The following is a 14,420-nucleotide window of genomic DNA, read 5'->3' as shown; positions in this document are numbered from 1 at the left end:
TTTGCTATTATTTTAAATCATGACTTTCTGATCTGTTCTTGGGACAAAATACAAATGATTTTGTTTTAGATGTAGATAACCATAGATTTAAAAAAATGTTAGAGAGTAGCTACATGTGGATCCAACTGGATCTCAAATATTAAGAAAATTAATATAAACTACACCCAAAAAAATGCATCAGGTCCAAACTGAATCTACATATAGAACTTCCAATTTGATTTCTGTGACAATTAAGTAAATATGCTTTTAAAAAATAAAGAAAATATTACATACTCAAAATGCTTAATATCCTAAAAAATCAGCCAATTAGTTCACTGTAGGACAAATTTAACATTTTGAAAAGTAGAGTTAACTGCTTTTCATTTAAAATTTCAGATGTCACAAATATATACAATACTTATAAAACTATTTTTCTATTACACTTCAAAAGACTCATTTATTTCAAGTAACTTTAGAATTTGCTCAACATCCTTCACATCTCTTATTTTCATATTAATTTGAACATATATAATAAGCTATTAGTATTATGGTCATAGTGTATATTGAAGACTAAAAACTGGCCTTCAGCTGGGCATTGTGGTACATGTCTGAATTTCCTGCAACTAGGGGAGACTGAGGCTCATGGATCATGAGTTCCAGAGTGAATATAGTACCTGTTCTAAGTACTGCACCAATATGATGAGACTCCAGGCCAGCACTCTATCCCTTGCACCAGGAAGATTATTAAGAATAATAATTTGGATTATTTGGATTTGGATACATCTAAATTTGTCAAAATCCAAAGCTCCCTTCCAGCATCTTCTGGAGGCTAACATAAGTGCATTTGAATCAAAAGGGGAGCTTTTTCCAATATGATGGTAGACTGGGATTTTATCTTGTACCCACTTTGCCTTTCTTCTGACAGAAGTATGAATTATTAGGGAAAGACCCAGCAAATGAGAGGAAACAAGCAGCAAAGGAGCTGAATAACCAAGCCCTAAATAAGTAAGAGTTGCTGTAAAATACACACTGTTGTCATATAAACCAGCAAACTATAAATCTGCCATGTCTTCTGCAATAATGTGGAGGTCAGGAAATTCAGATTACCTTCTCAAAGCAGCTTTCTAGTGCGGTGAGTGACACTTCTAATGTAAAGAAAAAGACCTGCACCTGAATGGTGGGAAGGTAGGCAAGTTTCATCTCTCCTCCTCTGTTTTCTCATATTATACTATTAGTCAACAAGCATTTATTAAGCACCTACTAGATACCAGGCACTGTGCTAAGTGCTGGGGATACAGAAAGAGGAAAAAAACTTAGTCCCTTCTCTTGAAGAGTTCACAATTCAATGCAAAAGAAAACAAGCGAACAAATGGGAGGAGGAAGGAAACCCATTACCTTTCCCCCAAAACCTACCCCCTACGTTCACTATTAGGATAAAGGGCAATGTCATTATCACTGTCCCTCAGGCATATAAACTAGAGGTCAAGGTGTCATCCAAGCTGTTGCCAGGACTTGTTGATTTCACCCCTGCGACATCTCTCCCCTTTGAACCTGCCACCTCTCCTGGAGATCCACATCAACTCATGCCTGAACTACTGCAATAGCTGCTGGTGAGTCTGCCTGCCTCAAGTCTCTCCCTACACCAATCCATCCTCCATTCAACCACCAAAGTGACCTTCTGAAAGTGAAGTTCTAATCGCATCATCACACCACCACCTCCATTCAATAAAACTCTAGTAGCTCCCTATTGCCTTCAGGACCAAATATAAAATGCTCTGTCTGGCATTCAAAGTCCTTCATATCCTAGTCCCTTCTGCCTTTTCGTCTTCTTACACCTAGCTTCCCACTGGGTACTCTTCAATCCGGTGATACTGGCCTCCTGGTTATTCCAAGAACAAAATACTCCATCTCTCAGCTCTCAGCACTTTCTCTGGCTGTTCCCCCATATGTGGAATACTCTTCCTCCTCATCACCACCTGCTAAGGTTCCCTGACTGCCTTTAAGCTGTAACTAAGATCTCCTAGAGGAAGCCTCTCCCAACCATTGTTAATTCTACTGTTTTTCCCTCTGTTAATGATTTTCTACTTATCCCATATAGAGTTTGTACATATCTGTTTGCTCATTGTCTCCATCATTAGATTGTGAGCTCCCTGAAGGTAGGGACTGTCTTTTGCCTCTTTTTATATCCCTAGCACTTAGCACAGAGAATGTTTATTGACTGACTTTGGGGGGAGACAAAAAGCAAATAAATATATAAATATGATATATAAATGGAAGATATCATCTTTATTACCATAATCATCAACACATTTCACCTTCAAAGAATCTTGAAAGCAACTCTATTCTCAAAAAATTAGTAGAAAGAGTCTGTATACCTAATAAATTCAATGAGTCTAAAATGAAACTTTTGCTCTGCCTCTTCCTTTCTCCTCAAATAAAAATACTAACAGCTCTTCTTGACTTGCTCATCTTTGTTCCTTTAACAACCAATTCCCTAATTATCAAGGCTCAAAATCAAAGTTGTCTGTCTCCTTCCTCTCCCTCACCCCCCACCCCACATCCTGTCATTCACCAAGTTTTATCAGTTCTTTTTCTCAGGATGCTGCTTCTTCTAAAAATGAAATACAGAACTATTACGTAAAAGTAATAACCTTGTTTGTGACCTTTGATCTGGCCATTTCTCTACTAAGTTTATTCTCTAAAGAAGTAGACAGGAAGTTAAGACCTAGCTATACACAAATATTCACCCTACTCCTTGTAGTAGTAAAAGTTGGAAACAAACTAGGGACCAGCACAAAAGTGAATTAGTGGATATGTTCTGACATACAAATAGAGCAGGATACTGTTGTGCCACACGACAATAAATATGAAAAATCCCAAGAAATACAGGAAGACGTGTATAAAGTTAGGTACAAGAAGAAAACAAAACCAAACTGATTACAACGTTATGCAAATGGTGACAACAAAACAGGATAAATGCAATGGAATATGCTGGCACTTAAACTTAAAGCAAATAATTTTCCTTTCTTTTATCAAAAGGAAAATTCTGGAAGCGTACAATAGCCATTTGCTCTTTTAAGTTTCACTGTTTTCTGGGAGGACACTGATTTGTGGGTTTCAGCTGTTTTAATAATTATATATGTATATACATACACACATACATATATACATATATACACACATATATAAAATACATATATATACATATGTTTTAAAAACTTCTACCAATAGAGGTGCTTCTACCATTTTGTTTTAATTGCCATAGAACTAGAGGACTTCCTTACCTCATGCCTGGGAGAGTATATAGGTCATCCTAGACTCTTCCCCCTTCCAAGCCATTTGTGTGCCTCAAAGTACTACTAGACTAACTTTTATAAAACATCACTTTTGTCCTTTCAGTTTTAAAATTCTATTTTATATGTTTCCCATATTCAAGAAACATTCTGGCTATTTGACTCTGCGCAAGTCACTTAACTTCTGAGTTCTCTAGGCAACTTTCTACCACTTTAGTTATAGAAGTATTGACCTATGTTGATATAAGAATTTTCTCCATCCAAGAGTTGCCTATATCAACAAATTCACAGGTCCAGTTCTTATATCTATCCCACACTCAAACATCTCTAGGCTCCCCACTGACTCACAAAGCAAAGTCCAAATTTCTTAGCCTGGAATTTAAGTCCCTCCTCAATCTATGTTGAATTTAATCTGCCTTTCCAATCATACCTTCTAATTGTCTCCTCTATGAACTCTTTGCTTCTGTTAAGCAAGTAGATTGGAATTCTCTCCACTAACCACTATGGCCCAAAACATCACACACACACACACACACACACACACACACACACACACACACACACCACCATCCCCACTCTATGTCTTTATGCATATCAATCCCCATTACTTGAAATTTCCCTTGACCAGCATTTCTTGAAATTCTAACGATCCTTTAAGGCTCAGCTCAAATTCCATTTCTTCTACAAAGTCTCTGATGATGTCACCATTCAGAATCACATTCTCCTCTACAACTCCACAACACATACAGTACATAGCCTCACACTATGGTTTATAGTTCATTTGTGCACACTTTCTTTCTATACATAGATTATAATCTTTACAAGATCAGGGACCATGTCTCATGCTCATCTGACTCCTTCAGGACTCTCAGTTCAAATGACAAAGGTGGTAGGAAGCCAGTAAATACAGAAAGAGAACAAGAGGTGGAGTTTGTCTGAATGTGAATTCCAGTTGATCTAGGCATGTCATTTGCTCTGTGAGACCTAAAGACCCTTTCTGGGTTTTGGTTTTTGGATATTTTTCAGAGTCAGGTAGCAGAGTAGATAGAGTGCAGGAGTTAGGAAAACCTGAGTTCAAATCTGACCTCAGACTCTTTCTAGCTATGTGACCTTGGGCAAGTTATCTAACTTGTTAGGCTCAATTTCTTCATCTATAAAATAGGGATAATAATAGCACTAACCTCTCAGGGTTGTTGGCAGGATAAAATAAAGTAATAAGCACAGTCAGCATCTGGGACATAGTAAAGGCAGATACTATTGTAATGAACGAAAAGAAGAGGCTGTACTAGAAAATAATGACCAGATTCAATTGCCTCTCCGACAGAGATGATGGATACTATTATTGTATCTAAAGTGGCACTGGAATCTTGGACAGTGAGAGTTTACCTGCCATCATGTGAGGAGTCTGTGAGGAGACAGATTTCAGGAGAGAAATAAAAAGGACTAAGATTATGTATTTCCTGAGGGAACTGGGTCCAACTTTTAGCTTTCAAAGAAACATGCTGGGTATTCTTGAGAAGAAATATGAATTAGTATTCTGAGAGAACTGAATGTTGAGACAGTCTTTCCAAAACTGAGATGGTAGCAGTTGTACTAATGGTTAATGGTAACTTTGGCTGTGATCTTGCTCAAGCCAATACATTATGAATATTTATTTATATCTTTGTTTTGTTCTTTGTTACATTGTTTTAAAATGCAGGATAGTAAATAACCTTCATGCTTATTTAAGTCTAGGAAATTAGAGGGACTGATAGGAAGAAAGATGAGCAAATGCTTATAAGAAAACAGGGTTTTCTAGTTTATTAAATAATGATACTACTAGAGTGGAGGCTGATTAATGAGGGAGATGTTATAATTCTAATAACTAGTCTGAAAACTCAGAACATACTCGCTTGATTACTTTAGAACTCCGGAAGAGAATACAGGAAAACAAAACTAGCCAGTAGAGAAAGAGTTGATCACTCCACCTAGGCAACATGCGAGCAAATCTTCTACAATAAATAATAAAGTATTTGAAGATCTGTTAAATGATGTGCAATCTAATTTGAGCTCTACAACAGCCCAAAGGGGTAGATATAGCACGTATTACTATCTTCATTTTACAGATAAGGAGACTGAGATTGAAGGAGGTTCTTTCCATGACTTGCCCATGATCACAGAGCTAGCAAATCACTGGCATGATCTGAACTCTAGTCTTCTTGGCTCCAAGTCCAACATTCTTTATCCAACACCACCCCAAAGATCACTTTCTAGCTCTACAAAATGTTAAATATATGTTGAGTGAAGAAACTATTCCAGGCAAGAGAATACCAATTCTCTGGCCAGAATTATAACACATCCAACATAATTCTCTCTCCAGTGTTCCAAAATTACCACCAAAAGAAGAGATATCATAGCCTGGGCAGGGGGAGCACAAAGTAGAAGATTGTAATAGGCAAACGCGCTGTGGGTATGGACATGACTAAGCAACTTTGTCAATATTAAAACTGACACTCATAAATAGAAGCTATATGTAACATTAAAGGCAGTCACCACAAAGAACATTTGGAAACACAGCCGGTCTACCAGCACCAGCACAGCGTTGGCTGCAATACAACTCTTCTAGAAGAGAAGGGAACTCATGCTGAGCTTACATCAGGTAATTAAGTAAATGCCCTAAGAATATACTAACTCACAATGGGAAATCATGGGATGTTGCTGTAGACTGATGGCAAACAACACTGGGAAGGAGATGAGCTTGGTGAGCAGCAATTAAAGATGACATTTTACCAGCACACACTCTAAATCATTCCTTTGCCCATCCCAATCCACCTTGTATTGGCCTCATCTATCTATCTATCTATCTATCTATCTATCTATCTATCTATCTATCTGTCTGTCTGTTGTTTCTTCCATCCATATCCCTTTTACAGATTTCAAAGTTATTAAGAATATTAACTAGGGCCATAAGCAAAATTTCAAAGTGAGGTGGAAGTGACATACATGTGTGGGCACAAAGGGCAGAGCCAGTATATTGGCACAGGAGGGTCACACTGCTGGGACCTGGTAGCCTGTTTTCCCAGGAGAGGTTGAAAAGTGGTCTCCAGCAGGCAAGGGGAGAGGAGGGCATTCACCTTGGGTTGAATCTTGAAGCTATCACCTGGAACAGAGCTCTGTTCAGCCACTTAAAGAGTTCCAGCCCTGCCAAGAATTTCATTACATTTTTTTAACAGGCAAGTTCCTTAGGAACAGGGGTTGTTTCATTTCTCTCTGTATCCTAAGTACCGAGTACAGTGGTTTAAACTTAGCAGACATTTAATAAATGTTTAAAATGGGGCGATTCTTTTTTAAGAGAAGTCATAGTAGTAGAGTAGTAGTAGTAGTAGTAGTAGTAGTAGTAGTAGTAGTAGTAGTAGTAGCAGTAGTAACTAATACTCAGCTTTATGGTTTATAAAATATTTTACAGATATTCTCTCATTTGTGCTTCACAACAATGTGAGACAGGGACTACTGCGATTCTCCTTTTGCAATTGAGGAAACTGAGGTAGAAAGATTAAGCAACCTGTCCAAAGTCATCCAGCTAATAAACATCTAAGGAAGGATCTGCACGCAAATCTTCCTGACCCCCAAGTCCAATACTCTATCCATTATTCCACTTAGCGACATACAAATTAGAAAGAAGATACTCATACATAACAGAGACTTCAACTTCCAGACACTACAAACCAAAGAATAATTTGTTTAAGGGGGAGAAGACCCACAAAGTGCTCAGAAGGAATGGCGCAGAGAAAAAATAAGTTTTGACTTTTCAGCCTTCGCTGTGCTCCTACATCCTATTCCATCTTCCTCCATGAGATCCTAAGCTTTCTGAAGGCAGAGACTGTCTCTCCTGCTGCTCCATGAACTTCTCTCAGCACCAAGCATATTTCTGTGCCCATCGGGAGCCCTCAATAAATAAGTTGCTAACTTGCTGGTGACTCTGCTGTCTGAGTTACCAGATGATAAGCTACCAGCCTTTCATCCCTCAAATAGACCCAGCCAACAAAACCACAGGCATGCATGAGACTTGTTTCCCTACAAAGGTCACGTTACCAGGCATAATAATTGACTACTAATGTCACTGTAAAGTTTGGCAAAGGGAAATATCACAATACATACCCCTTTAAAAAAGAAAGAAAAGAAAGAAGTACAAACTCCATCAATCGGTGGGAGAAAGTATTTCTTAAGCACAATTGTGCTGCTATAAATCAAGTTTCTTTCACTTTCTAGAAGCTAGTATTCTTAAACATTTTTATGTTGTGGACCCCTCTAACAGTCTAGTAAAACCTATGGACCTTCCTCAGAGTAATGTTTTTAAATCCAAAAAACAAACCATAGGATTAGAAAGGAAACAAAAAATTAGTGAAAATAAAGATGTATTTTTTTTCCTATCCAAGTTTACCAAGATTCATCCATAAGGTTCCATAGACTCCAGATACAGAACCTTTGCCTAAACCAAATCATGCATTGTTCAATTAGGACTAATTATCACTAATTTATTTCAGCAAAAAAAATTCAATTCAGGCCTTTGAATAGGAAATAAATAGCTTGAGCATTTGTTAACTACCTTTCCTATATATTGCTTTGTGACTGTTCTACAGATGCAAAAATGTAATTAAAAATCCTCTCCCAGAATATAAAAATGATAGTGGGACATCTCCATCAAATATTATGGACCTACTAAGTATCTCTTTTTTATTACGTTTTTTAAAATCCTGAACTTAATCATCAAACACAAACATTCCAACATACAAAGAACAAGAAAGGGGCCTCCAAAAGAAATCGTGGAATTACGTATAATTTTTTTAAAATAAACACATATGTAACTATATATACACACATACACAAACAAGGTAAAAACAAAACTTCTCTACTTGTTTATGTCCCCTTACTGAACTTTTTAAGTTTTCTTCCCAGAATTTAAAAAATCTTTACTGTGCCCTGGCAGAGAGGTCTATGTATCACTACCCACTAACTACTTGTCACCTCTAAATGTATTAAGCAAAACAGTTTCTGAGTACATTATAATCACAAATATGAGCAAAAAGAAAAAAAAGAAGTAATATCAATATTTGACTTCCCTCAAATAGTGGGAGTTATCCAAGGCTAAGGTTTGGCTGGATGTAATTGACAATATGATAAAGAGACTAGGAATTCAACAGAGGGGGACAGTACGGAGTTTGACTGCTTCACTAAGAAGTGAAGATGGGCAGCAGAAGCTAGTATAGGGGAGATGACCTGGGAAAGACCTGACAGGTCAAGGTCACAGTGCAGATGAAGAGTAATATAAGAGAAAGCCAAGGTAGATATTGAAAACCAAGAGATTATGGTCAGATAAGGCGATTTCAGAATTCCTGAACATAGAAATGGTACATCTGTGTGTGATGGCAAAATCAAGGGCATAACTATCTTTGTGTCTGGCTGAGATGGAATGGTGCATCAGCTCATGGGAGGTAAGTAGGCTGAGGAACTAAGTGGTTAGGGTACTTAAGGGAAAATCAATATGTATAATGAAGTTCCCTAGTATGAGAGCAGGTGTTGGGAGGACAGAAAAATTAAGGCAGGTATTAAATTCATTGAAAACGAAAAGGGAATGACCTGGAGATCTGCAGAAAACAAATACCAGGATTTTAATGGTATATATGAATAGCATGTACCTCAAAGGAAAAGAGATTACTGAGTGACAGAGGAAGTGGCATTCTGATGAGCTAAGAATGAGTAAAGGGAAGGAGTGAGAGAGGAATAGTTTTAAAGGAAGTTTGTGCCTATGGAATAGGCATTCCAGAGGGCACAGTAGAAGAGCTAAGTGGAGTTAGAATGAAACTTTGGGGTGGGAGGATTGTGAGGGGTGGCGGTAAGGAATTAGGCAGTAGGGGTGAGGACTGGGGTTTGAATGATCCGCAGGAGTTCAGAGTCACTAGAATATGAAGGACATGATTAGGTATGAGAATGACCCACATTGAGTAGAGGGTACCACCCCTATGCCCTCAAAGGACAAAATGCAGGAGGAGACGAGAAACCTAGGAAAAAAACCTCAAGGAAAGTTCTATGTTTTTAATCTTCATAAAATTTTCATAAAAAAATCAGAGCTAAGCTAAAATCGGTATAACTTAAAGATATAAAACTGAAGTTTTCCTCAGACATGAAAATAAGCAAGCATACATTTAGAACACTTTTGTTTTTTTTCATTTTAACAAAATCAATTTAAGCCAAAAGCAATATCCCATAATGCAGACACTATATGGGGAATCTGGGGACCGAAAAAAAATTCTAATTTCATTCCAAGTTATATAAACTGTTAAAAAAAAAAAAACCAAGATAGGAATTCTAACAGATTTTTCCCTGTGAAGTAGTGAGAGGGGAGGAGAGGGGAAAGAGAACTCTAAGTTAAGTCCTCTGCTTTTTAACTTCAGCAAGATTACTTTTTAAAGAAAATAATGAAACACACAAGCCAAAAAGTTTTGAATTTTCAAGTTTGCAAAAGTTTCAAAGGCAAATCATCTGAAAAACTAATTTAATTTAAATCTACAATATGTACTTTACCTTGTTGGTTCTCTCAGGTCCTTTTTCAAATTCTGACCCCAATCCAAACCCCAAACTTCAAGCTCCATCACAATGAAGCCATTCTAAACTTGTTTTACTAGAGAATGCCTCTGGTGTTCTTAAATATGGATTTGAGACCTTCACTTCCAAATTTAGATTTATTATTCAAGTCCAGCACCATGAAATTTTGATGATTTTTTTTCAAACTGAGTCCTTTGCTCCTCACTAACCATTTAGCTCTCTAAGATCTAGCAAACACTGACAAATGCACTGACAAATAAATCGTAGTCCTTGAAAAATAAATAGCATCATTCAGATAGAATGAGACAGTTGTGTCTCTTCTTCTTGAGAAATATTTATTAAAAACTAAGAGAACCAAGTTAAGATCTTTTTGCCATCATAAAATTTCCCTTGCAGGCATTACATCAGAATAGGGGACAGACTGGCATCTTCGTAAGGGTACTGGAGATCTAAGGCCTGGTCTTCATGCGGCCAATAATGCGTTGTGACTCTAGGAAAGTCACTTGGCCTCTTGACACAGTTTCCTCACCAGAAAAAATGAGGTGAGAAAGACTACTTGATCTTTTTGGCCATTCCAGTGCTAACATTCCAAGAAGGCTATTTTGTAACACTTTACAGAAGTAATATATCCTTTAAAGCTTCCTGATAATTTCTCAGTTCCTTGATCAACCTTCCAAAATTCACTGCATTACACAAAATACACAAGCAACTACTCACCAATGTAAAAATGGTAAAGTTCACCAATGTGAATTGTAGAGCAAAGGTCAGTTCACGTGCCACCTCCTATAGGAACTTTCCCCGTAATTCACTGATATTCTACCTGTCCTCAAATAATACTGAATTTATTTTATCAGTTTACATGATATGCAGCCTCATGTCCCAACCTACCCCCACCCCCACCCCTACCATCTCCCACAGGAAGTATTTCAATTTTTGTCCTGGGATCCTAAACATCCAGAATAGTGATTGGTGCAGAGTGGCTATTTAATAAGGATTTGTTGGACTGAATTCAATTTTCACTGCTAAAAAAAAAAGTATCTAAACACACTGATTTTGTGAAATAGGAGCTATCTTTTCATAACTGATAACTTTCCCCTCAAGTTTCTCAGATTGTCCAGGTGTAACAATCATCCAAAGTACTTTCTTAGACCTCAGCTAGGGATGAGGAACCTGCGACCTAGAGGCCACATGGGGCCCTCTGGGTCCTCAAGTGTGGCTCTTTGACCGAATCTAAACTTCACAGAACAAATTTTGGATTTTTAAAATCTTTTTTAATTTATTAAGGGGATTTGTTCTGTGAAGTTTGGATTCGGTCAAAGGGCCACACTCAAGAACCTAGGAGGCCACATGTGGTCTCCAGGCCCCAGTTTCCCCACCCCTAATCCTAAACACAGAGGAAATGTATGAGGGATAGCAATTAGTAAATTCATGCAATGGGCTTCTGGGGTCTTTGGCTTTTAGTCCTTGGGGTGGCTATTTATATAAGGGGCTTCTGCCTTGATGACAGTCCTCCTTAAGGATTTGCATTTCTCCCAAGAAAGTCAGGCTTGGCAGACATTCTTTCATATTCCAAGGATTCTAATCAAGCAGAAGCATAACTTTAAAGAAGCAATTAACCTTGGGAATAAGAGGATAAACAGAAGCAAGAGCCATACATTTCCTAACCATTCTTCACTTGCACCAATGGATTTTCATGGAGATTCCTAACACCCATTCACCCTTCTTATTCCATACAATTCTTGTCCATATTCTGCCATAAATCATCCAGCACATGATTCCTCTAGGTCTTTTCACATTCTACAGGAACCAGTAAAGTCTACAGAGCTGTCCATCATCAATTCCTTCACTCTTGTTACATGCTAAATCCATCTCCTTTTCAAATCATAAATGTCCTAGTTGATATAACTCTCATTGGGCACAAATCGTTAGTGGAAATATGCTATAACCAACATGAGTCTCTTCACTGTCTGACTCTTCAGAAACTCTAGAGTCTCAAATCATATAATATCACCAAGAGAATATTACCGTTTAAAAGAGAGAAATAGAGAGGGAGGGAGGAAGGAAGAGAGGGAGGGAGGGAGGGAGGGAGGGAGAGAGAGAGAGAGAGAGAGAGAGAGTTTGCATTAATAACTATTCAAAAGTATTAGTCTATCAATCAACACAGGAAAAACCAAATGGATGAAGAATAATTGTTATCTAAATTTTAACATACAATCAGATGGACAGCCCATTGAACTAGGCCCTAAATTCGTATATCTTAGACAGACAATGTAAATGGACAATGCACTAGACCCAGAATTAAATATAATGAAGGGAACAAGTTGCATCACATTTGGTGAACTACAGAGTGCTTTTAATAATCCCCATATGCTCCAAAACACGTATCTTCTGCTAAGTTACATAATAATAACTTAAGGTTATATCACAAATTACATCAATTTAAGTAGGTAATAGAGACAGCTAATATCTGTCACCATTTCAAAATGGCTATTTCCTTAAGTGATGTAGATTTCAGTAACAGGAGCTGTCCACCTGCAATAAATTTTGGGAAAAAGGCAAGGCAAACCCAACCTCCCACAGTGAACCATAAAATCACACCTCTTCAAAAGACAGTGCCCTGGAAAATATGGAATCTTTTCCTAGAATCTTAGTCCCTCTCACTCATCCCAGGATAGCAACCTTCTGCCTGATCCACAGAATGTCTCTATTTCCAAGCCTCCAACTCTGTTATGAAAGCCATCTTCTACCTCTTATCCCTAGGAGAATCACCATGTTCCACTGATGACTGACTGTACCTCTCTCCTCCTCTAATTCCATATTTCCAATTCCTCCCTGAGCTGAAGAATTTCCTCACTCCTGACCCAGGAGGCTCAAAGGAAAGTATTCAGCACCCTGAACCCATAATATGCTCCAACTCTGACTCCACCCATTGGAAAAACCATTCAGATCAAAAAAATTCACTTCCTTGGCTACTCTGGAATACAACCACTCAAGAATAGAAGGAAACACACTCTAGGATGGTAATGAGTCAATCAACAAATATTTATTATATACCTGGCATTTTGCTAGGAAATGGAGTCACAAAGACAACCTGCTCTCAAGGAGTTTATGCTCTACTGAACACCAGGGTCCTCAAATCAAGCCTGAATTAAACAGACTTAAGATTAAATATATCTATTTTTTTTAATTAGGTCAACCAAGGAAAAAACAAAACCCTAAATTATCCTTTATTTCCTTGAATTCACAAATACTGCTCCTACCTTCAAGGCTTTCCACAATGCCATACCCTCTCCTTTCTCAGCACTTGTCCTCCACTTGCTCATTCTAGCTAAACCTCAGTTGCCTTCCTCCTTTTCACCTAGTTCTATCCAAATACATTCTTTTGAGACATTCTGTCTATCCAGGATGTTCCATTTCCAAGATGTTTCCACTTGGTCTTCTTTTAAACCTTACCCTTAAAAGATTAATGAGTAAGCAACAGAAGAAAAAGGACAAATTAATCATCCCTATTTCTAATTCTATTCCGTCCTCCAGAATAATGTAAGTAATATTTGTGTTTGCTGGCAATGAACTTTAAGATGAGCTTCAGAAAGGAAAGAATTATTTACATAACTGCCAAACATAAGCACTTAATAAAGATATGTTACCCGCAAATTAGTTATTCTAACGTGTTTTTGTACTCATAAGGCAAGAGGGTTGACTGCTACGTTTCAAGTAAATTTCATGTTCATATACAATTTTAACAAAAAGGCTTATGAGCTATCTCACAACATTGCTCTTATTGTATTTATTTTTTTGATTGAAAAAAACAGCAAATATCATTTGTTTTTGTGGAGATAGCACTGGATTTAGAGATAGAAGACCTGTGTTCAAATCCCACATCCGTCACGCTTCATGGCCTTTGACCTTATTTCATTCATATGTAAAATTAAGTTTGATTATTCTCTAACATCCCTTCTATCTCTATGTTCCTACCCACTCTCATATCAAATTCCTACTCAATCCCTACCAAGGATAATAAACCTAGCCATCTCCCCCATTCCCAAGTGTCCTCATACTAAAAGTTCTCATGCCCCTGGATGGGGAGGGGTGTGCAGAGGAGAATGTCATGTAGTCACTGATGAGAAAATGGAAGCTTTGATGACCTGACTTGTCAGTCCTAAGCATCTCAGAAAACTTGAATCTAGAATAACTATTCCACATTATTAGCAGGTCTCTGCCTGTCCTTCCTTGTCCTCCTATACTCTCCCCTTCCTCCTTCTCTCTCCCCTTCCTCTCTCTCTCTCCCCTTCCTCTCTACCTCTGTGTGTGTGTGTGTGTGTGTGTGTGTGTGTGTGTCTTTCTCTCTCTGACAGTACAATATATTTATTCACATCCCTAAGCTTTCACAGACCAAAGACTACCACAAATTTCACATCCTATCTGACCAATGGTGTTAAGCCAAAAGAAAAACTTAAGGAACCCAAGCTAAAGTGTGATTTTAAGGGAACATACAGTCTGGCTAAAGACAGGGAAACAACAATATTCACATAAGCAAATGTAGCCACCAATTTTTTAAAAAAGTAG

General features: G+C 37.8%; 1 protein-coding gene and 1 long non-coding RNA gene across 4 annotated transcripts in view; one reads left to right on the top strand and one right to left on the bottom strand.

The window, feature by feature from the left end:
- Positions 1-14,420, bottom strand: part of CCNY (cyclin Y) — a 306,697-nt gene that overhangs the window by 278,152 nt on the left and 14,125 nt on the right. The gene's annotated exons all lie outside the window — the stretch shown is intronic.
- LOC140532896 (uncharacterized) overlaps positions 1-14,420 on the top strand; it is a 47,736-nt gene that overhangs the window by 25,829 nt on the left and 7,487 nt on the right. The window lies entirely within an intron of this gene.

This window comes from Notamacropus eugenii, chromosome 3, assembly GCF_028372415.1.
Source record: "Notamacropus eugenii isolate mMacEug1 chromosome 3, mMacEug1.pri_v2, whole genome shotgun sequence".
Taxonomy (NCBI): Eukaryota; Metazoa; Chordata; class Mammalia; order Diprotodontia; family Macropodidae; genus Notamacropus; species Notamacropus eugenii.
This window is presented reverse-complemented; position numbering and strand designations above follow the sequence as displayed.